Genomic DNA, 19,025 nt, shown 5'->3' with positions numbered 1-19,025 from the left:
TCAAAAAAAAGAAACAACATATATTTGTTATAAAAATATCTGGCTAAAGGTCAACAAGGACAAGGGTCATCCCAGTGCAGGCTCAATTTTGCCAATGTCTCAAAAAAAAGAGCAAACAGACCAAGGGATCAGATCCTAACAAATTGAGCATCCCTAACAGGAAGACCCCAATTCAGAAATGCTGCAAAATCTGAAACTTTTTGAGCATCAACATAACCCTCAAAAAGTTTTGAATTTTGGAGGATTTTGGATTTCAGATTTTTGGATCAGGGATAATCAACTGATAAAGTTAATGCAAATATTCCAAAATCTAAAAAACTTTGAAATTGGAAACACCTCTATCTCAAGCATTTGAATAAGGGATACTCAACCTGAACCATGATATACTGCATTTAATTACATAACCTTTGGCCCTTCATTCAAAAATTTAATATATTCTTTCCAAGGAGAGAGAGGTACATCCTACCAGAAAGAATGGTTTCAGGATGTCGTAGGTGCTGACACGCTACCCATCAGATAAGGTGGGACAGAACTCTGAAACTGGTTATCGAAGCAGCAGGGCTTTCACCTCTTGCTAGGGCTCCATGCCCCTCTGCTCCCAGTCAGGAAGGTTGAGCAGCACTAGTTATGAGGAGGGGAACTAGTGACCCAGAACTGGCACTTCCCAAGCATATAGGGTTAAGGGACTGCAACACAGAACAAATCCTGATGAAAAAGCAAGAAAGAGGTGCACACAAGTTGGAGAGGAGCAGGAGGGGAGGAGACTGACAAATAGTGATCTCCAGGATGGAAAGCACAAATGTTTACTTGAGGGCTAGGCAGAAAGAAAGATCTGCGAGTCCTCCATGTTTCAAGGAGTCAAACAAGTTTATAAAGATGGCAAAATCTGAGGTGAGCTGTTATTTATTTTTATGAATTTCACACATAATAATCAAATTTCATTCAGACGTATATAGTTCTAATTGAAGTGTTCCTGTTAGTTTATCATGCAAATATAGGAAAATGCATAGGAAAACCCACAGCTTAAAATTTCATAAAGCGAAAATATCCATGTAATCATCTAGCTGAAAGTCAACATAGAAACATGAGGCAACTAAGTCTTTACGTGTGGGATTCTGATGGCATAAAGGGCCAGCTAGCCTAAGATTCACAGTTGCAAAATGAACACACATTTACTACTTCTGGCCACTGGGACACCAGAAATAGCACAAAGGAAAGTAAGAACATTTAGCCACAGTTTTAAAAGCTGGAAATAAAATTATCAGCAAAAGAGATTTTTTTTTATTTCTAAAATAGACTCCTTTCTGCTTTTTGCCAAAAAAAAAAAAAAAAATGGAGCATGCCTCCTAGATGCTGTCTCAGTGTGAGCTGCTACAAGAGAGGAGCTCACAGAGGGGCTGTAGCTTGAAAAGGAGTCACAGTCTGAGCATCAGGAAGAACAAGCTCTACCTTCACAACTGTTTTCTGAGAAGATATGCTGATCCACTTTAAAAGAGGAATTCAGTTCTAACAAGAGCATCATTGTATTAGTTCAGGGTCCTCCAGAGACAGAACCAACAGGAACTGTTCATATATGTGTACACACACACACATACGCGTGCACACACACACACCTCATATATACACACACATATATATTCTATATAGGGATGATATATAGATTATTTGTATGTGTCTATATGTGTCTATAAGAGAAACACACAAAGAGGTTTATTATAAAGAACTGGCTCACACAATTAAAAAGCCTGACAAGTCCTAACACCTGCAGGATGAACTAGCAAGCCATAGACCCAGAAGACTCCATTGTATAGCTCTAGTCCAAATGCTAACAGGCTCAAAATGCAGAAGAATCAAAGTTTCAGTTGAAGTGTGAAGACAGGAAAAACACCAGCACTCCAGTTTGAAAGCTAATGGGTAGGAGGAATTCTCTCTTACTTGGTGAAGGATCAGCCTTTTTGTTCTGCTCAGACTTTGGGCAAAAGGTGATTTGCCTTACTATGTCTACCATCTCTTAATTTTTTAAATATTTATCTTTGTTATAGGTGGACACAATATCTTCATTTTTATGTGGTGCTCATGCATGGTAGGCAAGCGCTCTGCCTCTGAGCCACAACCCCAGCCCCAGTATGTCTACCATTTCATATGTTAATCTCATTCAGAATTATTCTCAGAGAAACAAAGAAAAATGTTTGACCAGATATCTGGAAACCCCTTGATTCAAGATAACCCATGAAATCAGCCACCTCAAGGCTGATGGTAAGACTCACAGGTAGGGAGTGGATAGCTCAGAGATAGGGGGTGTGGCTCCAAGGTAGAGCTAGCATGTGCTAGGCCCTGGGTTCCATCCCTAGTACCACAAAAATCAATAAATAGGCAGGGCATGGGATATAGCCCAGCCTATACTCTGGGGATATAGAGTACTTGCTTCGCATGCACAAGGCCCGAGGTTTGATTCCCACACCACAAAAATAAATACATAAAATCTTAAAAATAAAATTAACCACCATAGTCACATATCAGGCAGGACAGAGAAGGGGCCAATCTCAGTGTGCTGAGGATAAGGGATAAGTATGGGGGTTGGGGAGTTCAGACTACAGAGCTGAGGAGACCCTCAAAGTGGAGACAAGATAGATAGAGAAGCGTCTCAGGCAAGGACAGAAAGCGTAAGGGAAGTATTGAAAATCTACACATAGGGAGCTGACCCAGGGGATCAGCGGAGAGTCTGGAGAAACTACATGGGGCATCTAGAAAGGGCTGAAAGCAAAAGACCTAATAAAAGAAGCTCAGCGGCTCTCCCCCAGGTCCCCTTCTGCTGGGTGCAGGGAAACTCACCCGCCAGGCTGCTTGCCCAGGGAGAGGGGTGTGGAAGACAGAAAATAGCTCTCTATGTGCCCATGTGTATGAGTCCTTCCTCTGGAATACTTTTAAAAATGCTAATGTCCTCAGTTATAAGGCGATGACACATCACATAAAACAAGCGCAAGACACGACTTCTTAAAAGAAACAATAACGGAGCTACTGGGAATTTGAAGCATTCTCGCCTAACTAAAAGAAGGCAATAAAAGGGATGGGAAATATAGGTGAGAAAAACTCACAGAAAGTAAAACAAAACAAAAAAAAGCTAAAAAGTAAAAGAGATTTAACAATACCCATGTGAGAATCAACATCTAACCATTAAATGTTCCCACAAAAAAACAAAGAGAGGGATTAAAAAGTTACACAGAAAGAGTTCAAAGTGGCTGCCTTTGGAGAACAGGACCAGGATGGGAGAGGCGGGGCTACAGACTGTTGATTTCTAACACCAAGCCCTTCTAAATACTTGAAATTTTAACTACCAACATGAGTTATTTTAATAATAATTTAATGTTATAAATAAAAATTACTATCCAAATATAACTGTTAAGGGACAGTCTGTTCTTTTAGCTAATTTTAGGAGCGGTCACACATAAGGAACTGTTTATTAGAACATGAAATATAGGCTAAATACCCAATTTGTTCTTCCACTACTTCCCACCACAAAAACATCTTGTAACTACCCATATCTGATGTCACTCCCCACAATCACTTTCTTTGTACAGAAACAACTGAGTCCCAGGTTGTGGATAAAAGAAGGCGAAGTTCTAATTTGCCCCGCAAGAGTCTAACGAGAAGCAACGTTAGTAAAGCACTCAGGGTACATAATTTTAATGAATTCCTTTGAGATTTTCCTTTGAGATGAGCAATATGGCTTTCAGCACAGGAGTCTTTGCCCTATAACTCAACCCACAGGGAAATTGAGAGCAGAGCTCTTGCCCTTTAAATGGAAATCACTGTATTCTGAAGAGTAGTCACTTTTATTAAGTTCTCTGGCTTCCTTTTATCCTTCGCCAAATTCCTAGAACTTCTCTTTCTTCCTTTCTTCAAACCACATCCTTCGCCTCTTTTGAGCCAACAGCCCAAGGGGTCATCTTCTCTAGCAAGCTTTTCCCTATTTATGTCTGCCAGAAGTGTACATCCACCCATCCATTTCAACTGTGCGTGTGTGTGACAGAGAGGAAGACAGAATCAGAGAATCAGACAGACTGCAAAAGAAAGTTTTGAGCTCTAATCTGATCACATCAAATATTTGTTCTCTTTAACCCTCTCAAACTCACTGCACACCCCAGATCAGCAGCACAGTGCCCTCTGCTGGCCAGCCAGAATAGCAGCGCTTTCTTCAAAGTGAACAACATTGGAGCCGCAGGTATCAGAGCCAGGACAAGGTCTTCAGTAATTATTTAATACAAATCCTCAGAGAACTGGTGCTTATTTATTTATATATTTATTTCATTAGAGTATTATACTCATACATGGTTGTTGATTCATCCCAATGAAATCTAACATGCACAGAATTTTGTGCTTTATTGCACTTGTTTCTTGTATATTCACTCGTGGTCATTTCATATAAAAACAAAGTACTATAGATCATATGGAGAAATTCTAAAATATTTTGTGATCTTTCAATTTACTACTCTCCGTGTGTGTGTGTGTGTGTGTGTGTGTGTGTGCGTGTGTGTGTGTGTGTGTGTGTATCCAAAGTTATATTGAGATTTGTGGGTACTGGATGTAATTTGCTTAAAATATGCATAAAATTCGCAAATCTGGCCTTGAGAAAAATATAGAATTACAAAAGCAAAACTAGGCACAAAAGTGAGTGTTTGTTTAGAATGAAAAAAATCACAACATAAGACAAATTCATGAGAGCTGAAAAATACCACATTACAAACCCCAGAAAACAATATTGCTATAAATTATAATACTTCCCTCCACAATACACACACACACACACACACACAAACACTTACACACATGCATTTTCACTTTTATTTGCTTAAGTAGATTCTTAAATGACAATTTTGTAAAATTTTTATTGAAAAAAATAGAAAATTCATTCTTTCCTCTAACTATGATTGATAGATTATTTTTCACTGATCTTTTGGTAAAGTTTCTTTCAGCTCCACAACTTGTCAATAAAAATATCATTTAAATGTTTATGATAGCTGTCAAATTCAGAGAAATGTCTCTTAAATTTCTTTCATAAATGAAACATAAAATATGGAAGGTTATTTTTGCAAACTAGCTTCTGGTCCCATACATTTCAACACTGTTTCTCTAATAAGACTTACATACTTTCAGTGTAAGATGCCACACTGATGTTCTGAGATTTCTAGCAATGCTACTATACCTTTGAATCACATTTCTAGGCAACGTGGTGGGCAGGAGGAGCACTGCTGCTGCTTACTCTTGGGACATTTAACAAGGTACTTGTTCACAAAAGTGCACACTACATAAAACATCCCTACATCCAAATTAAATCTTATATCCAACTCAACTTTTCCTTACTCAAATCTCCAAAATGCACCACTCCCAAGTCCCCTCACAGGACCAGAAAGTTGATAGAAAGTGAGTCTGCATCAACAGAGACAACATGCTTACCCAATCCAGGTTCAACTCTATTAATCTGAAGAAAAACAATTGGCCATTGCTATGATTCGAATGTGTCCCCCTGCCGCAGTCCGGCTGCAGCAAAATAGCCGGGGGGGTGACGAATAACTGGTCCACGTTGATACAGCAGGAATAGGAGCCATTTATTGTAGGACAACAGAGCTATTTATACATTTTGCACAGCTTATCTTAATTAGCATAAACTAGATACATCAATCAACCAATAAGGAATCTCCACACTTAATGGCTCGCTTTTGTTACTTCTCAAACCACTCCCTCTGACATTTTGCCAGGCACCATCAAGACTTGTTTACGAACTCTAACATTTCTCTGGCAAAATACCAGGTGTTATTTTTGACTTATTTACAGACCTTAACATCCCCCCAAATTTCATGTGCTAGAAATCTAATCCCTAGAGCAACAGTGTTGAGATATGGACAATTAAGAGGTGATTATGCCATGAGAGCTCTGTCCTCATGGATAGACTAATGTAATAAGTGATGCCTTCCACCATGTTATCACACAGCAATAAAGTCCTCATAGATGTAGCCCCTCCATCTTGGACTTCCCAGTCTCCAGAACCACAAGTCAAAGAAATCTCTATTCATTATAAATTACCCAGTCTGTAGTATTTTATTATAGCCACACAAATTACACTGAGATGGCCATGTAAACTCACTACATCATCCCTCTTAAGACCTTGGAATGGCAGATATCCTGAATTTAAGCTTCATTAGTTTGAAACAGATTTGCTTCTATGGAATATATGCAGAATCTAATTTAAAAAACCCACAAGCGATATACACATGGTTATTTTAATAACAACTTATATGCCCTCCCATTCTTTTTTCCAAACTTGCATAATCTTACACAGATTTACATACATATTTGCCAGTATTCCATAAACATGAGACAGTATTCCATTTTCTGAATTTAGCTTATTTACTCAACAACAGTACAAAAAAACACTTACAAGTCAATGATATAGTTCTAATTCGTTTTTTTCAAATATTATTTATTTATGTATGTATCTTTTTAGTTTTAGGTGGATACATTAGTTTGTTTTTATGTGGTGCCGAGGATCGAACCCAGTGCCTCATGCGTGCTAGGCAAGTGCTCTACCACTGAGCCACCACTGCATCCCCTCTAATTCATTCTTTTAACAGCTGTTATACTAATACTCGGCCATTTATTCAGCCATTCTTCCATCAAGAGCATTTACTTATTTCCTTATCACAATAAACATCCATGAGCATTTGTCCTTGAACGCTGGAAACTAAGGAAAGAAGAATGAAGTGTGACTTTTATTGAGAATTTTTGTGTCTATGTTCATTGGGGATATTGGTCTGAAGTTTCATTTCCTTGTGTGTTTTTTTTTTGGGGGGGGGGTATCAGGGTGATACTAGTTTCATAGAATGAGTCTGGAAGGGTTCCCTTCTTTTCCATTTCATGGAATAATTTGAGGCGTTTGGGTGTTAATTCTTCTTTGAAGGTCTGGTAGAACTCAGCTGAGAATCTGTCTAGTTCTGGGCTTTTCTTAGTTGGTAGGTTTTTGATGGTGCCGTCTATGTCTCTGCTTAAATTGTATATGTTCACCTGATTCAGTTCAGGCAGGTCACATGTGGGAAAGAAGAACACAAACTATCCCTATTTGCCAACAACATGATTCTATATTTACAGGACCCCAAAACTCCACCAGAAAACTTCTAGAACTCATAAATGAATTCAGCAAAGTAGCAAATATAAAATTAACACCCATCAATCAATTGTATTCCTATACATCAGAGATTAATCTACTGAAAGAGAAATCAGGGAGATTTTCAAGATGGCAGAATAGAGGAGGCTGAGTTCCTGGCTGCTCCCTGGTGTGAGACCCAGAAAGCAGACAGGCAGCTTCTCTACAAGGTGGATGAACCAGAAAAGGGGAGAACTTTACTGGAATTTAAAACTGCACATTCAAAGCAGACCAGGGACACAGGAGGTTAGATATAATAAAATAAGAAAAACTCCCCAGCAGCACAGTTTCTGCCTTGGCAGGGCCAGAAGTCCCGGCCAGAGAGGTCCTTCCATGAGCATAGTAGAGGGATAAAGGGATTAAAGAAACTCACATTTTGGGAGGCCCAAGGCATGTCTGGGTACAGAGCATTTAGAGACCAAGGACATTGCCCAACAAATCTGAAGGACATGTTGCACGATACTCATGAACAGGAAAAGAAGCCACCAACTCTACAGGCACCAGGCAGAGGACAAGGGAAGGAACCATTTTGCAGTGGTGGCACAAGGGCCGCAACTGAGGAAGCTGATCCCTGGCAAACCCGAGTTTGACTCAAAATACAGGCCCAGTAAACACACACTGCATGACAGAGTGTGCTCAAGTGACCAGGAGAAAATCAAACGTTGAGACAGGTTTACACAGAGGACAACTGGTCATTGAAACCCACCCAGCTCTGCCTCTCCCCCTCCAATCCAACTGCATGCAGGACCAGCCTGGAGAGACTCATCTGGCCAGGAACTCAGAAGGGTGGGGCAGGAGAGATTGGAGTCTGAACCCAAGACCAAGAAACATGGGGTCTGCGGTGATGTAGGGGACTAAGAATCGGCACCCTCACCATACGAGTGGAACCCAGGGGAGTTTCCAGTGTGGACCAGGAAGTACTGGGTGCTGAAGGTACAGCACTTTAAAATCTCTAACCCAACTGGCATTCAGCAAAGAGCCTGGAACCCACCAAAGTCTAAACCTCGCCTCCAGGAATTGGGCCTACAGGATTCTCTCTCTCATTCCAGCAATCCAAGGGGTGGAGCATCATGATCCTTACGACGACACCTAAAACTGCTAAGAAAGAGAAGCTGAGAATATTTTTAATTCCAACAAAAAGAATTCTTTAACTTTTCATCAAGATTTTTCTGTTTTTTCTTTTTTTTAAATTCTTTTACTCTGTTTAATTGTGATCTTGATACATGGACATTTAAAGATTTTCATATTTTTTTCTCATTTCTAGCATTTTTGAAGCCATTTACTTTTTACGGATTAGTTTTTTGTGAACTAGGATGTTTGATTTGCATATTTTACTTTATTTTTTATTTTTTTAATCTTTATTTTATATATATATATTTTTTCCTACCTGTTTCCCTTGATTCTCCCTTTTCTTCCACTAACAGCCAATCTCTATTTTTTCTTTCATTCTTCCTTTAATCTTTTACTTCTGTCTTCTCTCCTCCTCCCTCATAATCATCACATCCAGTATCATTTCTGTTTTTACCTGTCCACCATGTGAAACTGTAAACCCTTTGGCAAACTTACTGTCTTTATTGTAGACAATAACTGATCATATCACTTCTGTTTATTGTGATAATTAAAATTGTAGAAATCATAGGAGAAACTATTTGGTTTAAAGCTGTATATTGCTTGCATTGATTGTTGTTATTATTTGTCTCTCCCTAAACAGGCACCAGAAACCACAGGGTAAAAAATCTACTGCCTCGGATTCATACTGTTAGATGGGTAGACACACAGATAACATGAAAAAGCAAGGGAACAAATCACCCCAAACCAAGATACTCCAATAACAGCATCCATCGACACCACAGTGGAAGAAATTCAGAGAAAGAGTTTAGAGTATACATAGTTAAACTGATCAGCAAAGTAAAGGACAGTATAAGGATGAAATCAGAGAAAAAATACAGGAAGTGAAAGATCACTTCAGTAAAGAGGCAGAGATTCTGAAAAAAAAAACAAGCAGAAATCCTTGAAATGAAAGAAACAATAAATCAAATTAAAAATTCAACAGAAAGCATCACCAACAGAATAGACCACTTGGAAAACAGAACCTCAGGCAATGAAGACAAAATATATACTCTTGAAAATAGAGTTGACCACAGAGAGAAGATGTTAAAAAACCATGAACAGAACTTCCAAGAATTATGGGATAACATAGAAAGACCAAATTTAAGATTTATTAGGATAGATGAAGGTATGGAGATACAAACCAATGTAATGCACAATATTCAATGACATAATATCAGAAAATTTCCCAAATCTAAAGAATGAAATGGAAAATCAAATACAAGAGGCTTACAGGACTCCAAATGTACAAAATTACAACAGACCCACATCAAGGCACATTATAATGAAAATGCCTGGCATACACAATAAGGATAGAATTTTAAAGCCTGCAAGAAAAAAATATCAGATCATGTATAGATATCAGTTTATTTCTCAATCCAGACCCTCAAAGCTAGGAGGTCCCAGAATAACATACACCAAGCTCTGAAAGAAAATGGATGCCAACCAAGAATCCTCTATCCAGCAAAATTAAGCTTCAAATTTGAAGACAAAATCAAAACCTTCCATTATAAACAAAAGTTAAAAGAATTCACAATGAGAAAGCCTACACTACAGAACATTCTCAACAAAATATTCCATGAAGATGAAATGAAAAAAAAAAAAAGTGAAAACCAGCAAAGGGAGGAACTACACTAAAGGAATAGCCAATCAAAGGACAAACTAAGTCAAATTAAAAATTAGAAATAAACTCAAATAACCAGTAATATAAATCATATCTCAGCAGTAACATGAATGTTAATGGATGAAACTCAGCAATCAAAAGACATAGATTGGCAGATTGGATTAAAAACAAGACCCAAACCTGGTATAAGATGACAATTTAGAGGGAGGCTGAATTCCTTGTCACTCTGTGACTTGGGATTCAAGCAGAGCAAATACCGCCACCACCACCATCTCAGGGCATGGCTACTTCAGTCTGGGGACACCAGCCGGGGCCTGGAGATATATTGTCGAAATACCTGCAGGTCTAGTTGCACCTGAGGTCCTTCTGCTGGTTGTGCTAGTGGCCACCATCTGGATACCTCTTTACAGGGTTGCTCCTTTGTGTGAGCACATCCCTGGTGGTCTCTTTGCAAGTTGAAACAGCACTGACATCATGGGACTGCAGCAAGGGAGAGCCTGGGGAAGCTGAAGCCCAGGTCCATGAGCTTGCAGCTGGCTGTGCATGGGCCAGCCTGGGTCTGGCAATCCTATGGAAAGCCAGAGACTGGGAACAGTTCCCTGAGGGGAGCACAAGTAGGAGAAGACTGGGCTGTCTCCAGCTCAGTGAGTCCTAAAATACACAGGGACACAAGGGGCGGGCTACAACAGGCGGGGAGACTGAAAGAGGGTGTGGGGGCATCTTGCTATCAACTCGCCCACCCAACGGGTCTAGCACCCACCAAACTGGAGCTACCATCAAGCCTTAGAGAAACCCACCTATTGGTGGAAAAGAGAAGTTGGAAAAATTTTTGAAATCCAACAGAAGCAATCGTTCAATTTTCCATTGAGCGTTTCCTTTTTGTTTTGTTTTGTTTTGCCTTCTCTCACACATTTCTACTATCTTTGAATCTAAATATTTTTCATACATCACTTTATTGAGGAATGGGATGTCTGAATAGTGCATTACAGTTTTGTTGTGTATTCTCATATTTTTTAAATCTGCATATATTTTTTTCTCTCACCTATCTGCCTCCCTGGATTCTCTTTTTTTTTAATTAGTTACACATGACAATACAATGACATATCACACATTTGAATCAAATGGGGTATAATTTCTCATTTTTCTGAGTGTACAGGTTGCAGAATCACATTGGTTATACAGACACATATATACATACAGCAATACCAGTGTCTATTACTCAGTTGGCAGAGTGCTTGCCTCACATGCACAAGGCCCTGGGTTCAATCCCCAGCACCACCAAAAAAAAAAAAAAGTGGTTCTGGATTCTCTTTCTCATTTCTCTCATAGTAACAGTCAACCTCTATTAATTCCTCCCTTGCTATATTTTACTATAAAATTTTACCTCTATCTTCTCTCCTTCTCCTTCATAAACATCATATCTTACATTATTTCTATTCCCTCATTGTCCATCATTTGAAACAGTACACCCTTTTAGCAAACTTACTATTTATATTGTAGACAATAATTGAACACAACAAAACTGTAGATGCCTTAATCGGAGCTATGTGGTTTAAAGGTGTATTTTGTTTGCATTGAGTGCTGTTGATATTGGTCTTCCTCTTAAAGGTGCAGTACTGTAAACCTTTAGGGACACTATTCAAACAACATGTAAAAACAAGGGAACAAAGCACCTCAAACAAACCAAGATCTTGCAACAAAAGAATCCATAGACAACACAGTAGAAGAAATGTCAGAGAAGGAGTTTAGAAGATACATGGTTAGGCTGATCTTCAAAATAAAGGATGGTATCAAAGAGAAAATATAGGAAGTGAAAGATCACTTCAGTAAAGAGACAGAGATTATAAAAAGGAAATCCTCAAAATGAAGGAAACAATAAACCAAAATAAAAATACAATGAAAAGTATCACCAACAGACTAGACCACTTAGAAGACAAAACGTCAGGCAATGAAGACAAAATATATACTCTTGAAAATAAAATCCACACACAGAGAAGATGGTAAGAAACCATGAACAGAACTTCCAAGAAATATGGTATAGCATAAAAAGACCAAATTTAAGTTGTATTGGGATAGATGAAGGCATGGAGATATAAACCAAAGGAATGCACAATCTTTTCAATGACATAATATCAGAAAATTTCCCAAATATAAAGAACGAAATGGAAAATCACCTACAAGAGGCTTACAGGACCTCAAATATACAAAATTATAATAGACCCACACCATGGCATATTATAATGAGAATGACTAACTTGCAGAATAAGGATAGAATTTTAAAGGCTACAAGAGAGAAAACAGTCAAATTAAATATAGGGGGAAACGAATTTGAATTTCAGCTGATTTCTCAACCCAGGCCCTTAATGCCGAGACGTCCTGGAATAACACATATTAAGTGCTAAAAGAAAATGGATGCCAATTGAAGATTTTATATCCAGCAAAATTAAGCTTCAGATTTGAAGACGAAACTCATCAACCAAAAGACACAGACTGACAGATGGAGTTTAAAAAAAAAAAAAAGACCAAGATACCTCCTAGGAAAAGACATCCACGGACTGACGATAAAAGGTTGGGAAAAAACATATCACTCACATGGACTGCATAAACAAGCAGAGATTTCCATCTTCATATCAGACAAAGTGAACTTCAAACCAAAATTAGTCAAAATGGATAAATAAATACATTTCATACTACTTAAGGGAATCAGACATCAATAAAACATAACAATCGTAATATATATGTCCCAAAAAATGGAGTATCTACACACATTAAACAAGCCCTTCTCGATTTCAAGAATCAAATAGGCCACAACAGAATAATACTGGGTGATTTTAACACACCTCTCTTACCACTGGATAGATCTTCCAAACAAAAACTAAGCAAAGAAACTACAGAACTAAATAATACAATCAATAATTCAGACTTAACAGACAAAAATAGAATATGTCATCCATCAATAAGCGAACACACTTTCTTCTCAGCAACACACAGATCCTCCTCTAAAACAGACCATATCTTATGCCACAAAGCAACTCTTAGCAAATACAAAAAATAGAGATAATAACCTACGTTCTATCAGATTATAAAGAAATAAAATTAAAAATCAATGATAGAATAAAAAGTAGAAGTTACTCTAACATCTGAGACTAAATAATACACTACTGAATGATGAATGGATAGCACAAGAAATCAGGGAGGAAATTAAAAATACTTAGAGGTAAATGAGACTAGTGATAAAACATATCAAAATCTCTGGGACACTATGAAGGCAGTGCTAACAGGATAATTCATTGCAGTGAGCTAATTCATTAAAAGAATAAAAAGTCAACGAGTAAATGACCTAACATTACCTCACAAAGCCCTAAAAAAAGAACAAATCGACACCAAAAGCAGTAGAAGACAGGAAATAATTAAAATCAGAGCTGAAATCAATAAAATTGAAATAAAAAACAACTCAAAAATTTGACAAAACCAAAAATTGGTTCTTTTCAAAATAAATTAAATTGATAAACCCTTAGCCACACTAACAACGAGAATGTGAGAGAAAACTCAAATTACTACAATTCATGATGAAAAAGGAAATATCACAATGGACACTTGCCACAGTCCGGCTGCAGCAAAATAACGGGGGTGGGGGGGGGGGGTGGGGGGGGGGTGGGGGGGGGGTGGGGTGGGGGGGGCACAAACAACTTCTGTACTTTGATACAGCAGGAGTAGAAGCCCTTTATTGTAGGACAGCAGAGGTATTTATACATTTTACACAGCTTATCTTAATTAGCATAACTAGATACAGCAGTCAACCAATAAGGAATTTCCACACTTAATGGCTTGCTTTTGTTACTTCTCAAACCACTCCCTCTGGCATTTTGCCAGGCACCATCCAGACTTGTTTACGAACTCTAACATTCCCCTGGCAAAATGCCAGGTGTTATTTTGACTTGTTTACAGACTCTAACAGACACTACTGAAAATATACAAGATAATCAGAAACTATTTTGAAAATGTATATCTCAATAAAATAGAAAATCTTGAAAATATCAACAAATTTCTACAACATATAAACTACCCAAACTGAAGGACATTCACAATTTAAACATGTCACTTTCAAGCAATGAAATAAAAGGTACCAATAAAAGCCTACCAACTAAGAAAAGCCCAGGACCAGATTCTCAGCTGAGTTCTACAAGACCTTCAAAGAAAAATTAACACCCATACTCCTTGAATTATTCCATGAAATAGAAAAGGAGGGAGCTCATTCTATGAAGCTAGTATCACCCTGATACCCAAAAAAGACACATCAAGGAAATAAAACTTCAGATCAATATCCTTGATGAATATAGTCACAAAAATTCTCAACAAAATTCTGGCAAATCACATACAAAAACATATATAAAAGACAGTGCACAATGATCAAGTAGGGTTCCTCCCAGGATGCAAGGGTGGTTCAACATATAGAAATCAATAATTTATCACATAATTTATCATATCGATAGACTTAAAAACAAGAATCATATGATTAACTCAATGGATGCAGAAAAAGCATTTGTCAAAATACTGCATCTCTTCATGTTCAAATCAATGGAAAAACTAGGGATAACAGGAACATAGCTCAACATTGTAAAAGCTATATATGCTAAACCCAAGGCCAACATCATTCTAAATAGAGGAAAATTGAAAGCATTCCCTCTAATAATTGGAACAAGACAAGGATGCCTCTTTCACAAACGTTTATTCAACATTGTCCTTGAAATTCTAGCCAGAGCAATCAGACAGAAGAAAGAAATTAAAGGAGTAAGAATAGAAAAAGAAGAACTCAAGCTATCACTATTTGTCAATGACATGATTCTATATTAAGAAAATCAAAAAAAAATTCCACAGAAAACTTCTAGAACTAATAAATGAATTTGGCAAAGTAGCAGGATACAAAATTAACACTCATAAATCAAATGCATTTCTATACATCAGTGATGAATCTGCTAAAACAGAAATTAGGAAAACTACCTCATTCACAATGGCCTCAAAAAAATAAAATACTTAGGAATCAACCTAACAAAAGAAATGAAAGATCTTTACAATGAAAATTACAGAACACTAAATAAGGAAATTGAAAGAGACCTTAGAAGATGGAAAGATCTCTCATGCTCTCGAATAGGCAGAATTAACATTGTCAAAATGGCCATACTACCAAAAGCACTATATAGATTTTTTTTTTGGTAGGGTAATTTTTATTGGAGCTTGTAAGTAATTCAGAAAAACGGCAACCATTTATCATTTCCAATGATCTCAATGATAACTGCTCAGAGTTATTAAAGTTTAATACAAAGGGTGCAGTGGGGCACTCCTATAATCTCAGCTACCTGGGAGGCTGAGGCAGGAGGATAGTGAGTTCAAAGCCATCCTCAACAGCTAAGCAAGGCCCTAAGCAACTTAATAACACCCTGACTCAAAATACAAAATAAAACTGGGCATAGTGGTACATACCTGTGATCCCAGCAGCTCAGAACAGGTAGGAGGATTACAAATTCAAAGACAGCCTCAGCAACCTAGTGAGGCCCTAAGCAACTCAGTGAGACCATGTCTCTAAATCAAAATGGCTGGGGATGTGGGATGGACTCGGTGGTTAAGTGCCCCTGGGTTCAATACCCACCACCACCACCAAAAATTAAAAAGGACTAGAGATGTAACTCAGTGGTAAAGCACCCCTGGGTTCAATCCCTGGCAATAAAAAGAGTGTCATAAGCCAACTGTGATGGAGCCCATCTGTAATTTCAGCTACTCAGGAGCTGAGGCAGGGTTGCAAGTGTGAGGCCAACTTCAACAACTAAGCAAGGCCCTAAGTAACTTAGATCATCTCAAAAAGGACCGAGAATGTAACAGTGGTAAAGTGACTCCATGTTTAATCCCTGGTAACAAAAAGTTTAATATGAAGCCATCACTGCTGGAGCACACCTGTAATTCCAGCTACTCAGGAGGCTATGGCAGGAGGATTACAAGTGTGAGGCCAGCCTCAGCAACTAAATGAGATCCTAAGTAACTTAGACTGTCTCAAAAAAAAAAAAAAAAGGATAGGATGTAACAGTGGTAAAGTGCCCCTGGGTTTAATCCCTGGTAATAAAAACAAAGTTTAATAAGAAGCTGGCTGTGGTGGAGCACACCTATAATCTCAGCTACTTGGGAGGCTGAGGCAGCAGGATTGCAAGTGCGAGGCCAGCCTCAGCAACTAAGCAAGGTCCTAAGCAACTTAGACCTTCTCAAAATAAAAAAGGACTGGGGATGTAACAAGTTGGAAGTTAGTCTAGACAACTTAGCTCAAGAAAGGCTGGGGTGTAGCTCTGTTGGGAGAGCTCCCCTGAGCTCCAAGCCCTGTGCCACACACGCAACATACCCACACTCAGGACATGGGAGTGGGCAGAGGAGGACATTCTGCCACCCCACTTGGTACCCACACCTCCAAGGTCCGTGGTGATGGGGTCCCCGGCATAGCCAAGCCCTAAATTCCCCATGAGCTGAGGCGCACCAGGAGCAGGAACCCCAGGACCCCAGGGCGGGCCGGGTCACTTCCACAGCACCCCCAGTGGCCTCTGTGCAGCACTGCGGATGGCGTCCTCAGAGAGCGCTCGGATCTCCTCGTGCACAGCCTCGATGCTCCTGGAAGCGTCGACCACCTTCCAGTTCAGAGTCGAGTCTCCCATGAGCTGCTGGAAGCTCTGCAGTGCCCGTTCCTGGAAAGCTCTGTCCTCGTAGCGCTCACGACCAAACTCTCCCCGCGTGGCAGCATCCGCCAGCCCCAGCTGAAGGAACAGGATCAGATCAGGCTGGGGAAGGCCGACGTCTGGCTGTTTGCACCAATCCAGGGAGAAGTTCTTCTTAGCACTTGTGAAGGCAACACCAGAAAACGCGTATCTGTCCACAACGAGGGTGACACCCTGGCTCAGCTTCTCCTTCATGTATGGCACGTGCTCCCAGCGATTTGCAGAGAAGAGCAGGTGCACCGAGTGGTCCTCCAGTTCACTTTTCTTTTCCAAGTAGGAACTCAGAAGTTTGCCAATTTCAGTTGATCTTTCGGGGAAGCGCAGCAGCTCAGCGCGGTGGCCCGCGGCGCACAGCGCAGCCACCAGCTGGAGACCCTGCGTGCTCTTGCCCGCGCGGTCCACACCCTCCAGCACAATCAGCGCCCCACGACGTCCCGCCATGTCGTCCAGCGCGCGCTCAGCACTATATAGATTTAATGTAACTCCTATAAAAATCCCAATGACATTCTTCATAGAAATAGAAAAGGCAATCATGACATTCATTTGGAAAAAATAAGAGACCCAGAATAGCTAAAGCAATCCTTAACAAGAAAAGTGAAGCAGATGGCATCACTATACCAAACCATAAACTACACTACAGAGCAATAGCAACAAAAACAGCATGGTATTGGCACCAAAATAGACCTGTAAGCCAAAGGGCAGCATAGAAGACACAGAGACAAACCCACATAAATAGTCTCAAACTAAATAAAGGTGTCAAAAACATTCACTGGAAAAAAGGTAGCCTCTTTTTTCCCATCACTCAACAAATGGTGCTAGGAAAACAGGAAATCCATATGTAGCATATGAAATTAAACCTCTATCTCTCACCCTGCACAAAACTCAAAGTAGATCAAGGACCTAGCACTAGACCCCCTACGTCTAATAGAAGTAAAAGTAGGTCCAAATCTCTCCCATGTCAGCTTAGCATCTGACTTCTGTAACAATACTCCTAAAGCACAATAAGTAAAATCAAGAATCAATAAATTGGATGGATTCAAACTTAAAAGCTTCTTCTCAGAAAAGGAAACAATAACATGAGAGAGAGCCTACAGAGTGGGAGGAAATCTGTGCCACCTGCACCTCAGATAGACCATTAATCTCCAGGATATATATAAAAAACCAAATATATATAAAAAACTTAATACCAAAAACCAAATAACCCAGTTGATAAATGGGCTAAGGAACTGAACAGATAGATACTTCAGAGAAGAAGAAATACAATAGAATAACAAATATATGAAAAAAAATGTTCAACATCTCCAGCTATTAGAGAAATGCAACTAAAACTGCACTGAGACTCCATCTCTCTTCAGTCAGAATGGCAATTATCAAAAATACAAGTAACAATAAATGTTGTCAAGGATGTGGAGAAAAAGCTACACTTACACCTTGCTAGTGGAACTGCAAATTGGTGGGACCACTCTGGAAAACAGTATGGACATTCTTCAGAAATCCTGGAATGGAACCACCATTTGACCCAGTTATCCCCATTCCTAGCTTTATACACAAAGGACTTAAAATCAGCATACTACAATGATGCAGCCACATCAATATTTATATTCAATCCATAATAGCTAAGCTATAAAACCAATCTAGGTGCCCTTTAACAGATGAATGTATAAAGAAAATGTGGTATATACACACAATGAAATATTACTCAGCCATAAAGAAGAATGAAATTATGGCACTTACTGGTAAATGGATGAAACTGGAAAATATCATGTTAAGCAAAACAAACCAATCCCAAAAAACCAAAGGCCAAATGTTCTCTCTAATATGTGGATGTTAACTCACAATAAGGGGACAGGGATATGAAGTACTTTGGACTAGACAAAGGGGAATGAAGGGAAGGGAGGGAGAATGAAAATAGGAAAGATAGTAGAATGAATTGGGAATTGATTTCCTATGTGCATATATTATCACATGACCCATGTAATTTTATATCATGTACCACCAGAAGAATGAGAAGTCATACTCCATTTATGTATATTATAAGTCAAAATGCATTCTACTGTCATGTATAACTAATAATAACAAATAAAAAATGTTCTTAATTAGAAATAGAATTCTCTTCCTGTAACAAACTTATCTGGAGTCACTGTTATGGTTTGGATCTGGAATGTTCTCCAAAGGTTTGTGTATTGAAAGTTTGGTCCCCAGTACAGCAGTATTTAGAAGTGGAAACTTCAAGAAAGTAATTGTATAATGAAAGCTCTGATCTCATCAGTGGATTAATCCACTGAAGGTTTTGTAATTTGATGACATTACTGGGAGGCAGTAGAAACTGTAAGAGGTAGGGCCT

The 19,025-nt window shown here is 38.9% G+C and overlaps 1 protein-coding gene and 1 pseudogene across 2 annotated transcripts in view; both read right to left on the bottom strand.

Moving 5' to 3' along the window:
* LOC113199601 (phospholipid-transporting ATPase IB) overlaps positions 1–19,025 on the bottom strand; it is a 630,500-nt gene that overhangs the window by 464,351 nt on the left and 147,124 nt on the right. The window lies entirely within an intron of this gene.
* Positions 15,363–17,122, bottom strand: LOC113177854 (thymidylate kinase pseudogene; annotated as a pseudogene).

Source organism: Urocitellus parryii, chromosome 2, assembly GCF_045843805.1.
Source record: "Urocitellus parryii isolate mUroPar1 chromosome 2, mUroPar1.hap1, whole genome shotgun sequence".
NCBI lineage: Eukaryota > Metazoa > Chordata > Mammalia > Rodentia > Sciuridae > Urocitellus > Urocitellus parryii.
The sequence above is the reverse complement of the archived record's forward strand: the minus strand, read 5'-3'. Positions and strand labels throughout refer to the sequence as shown.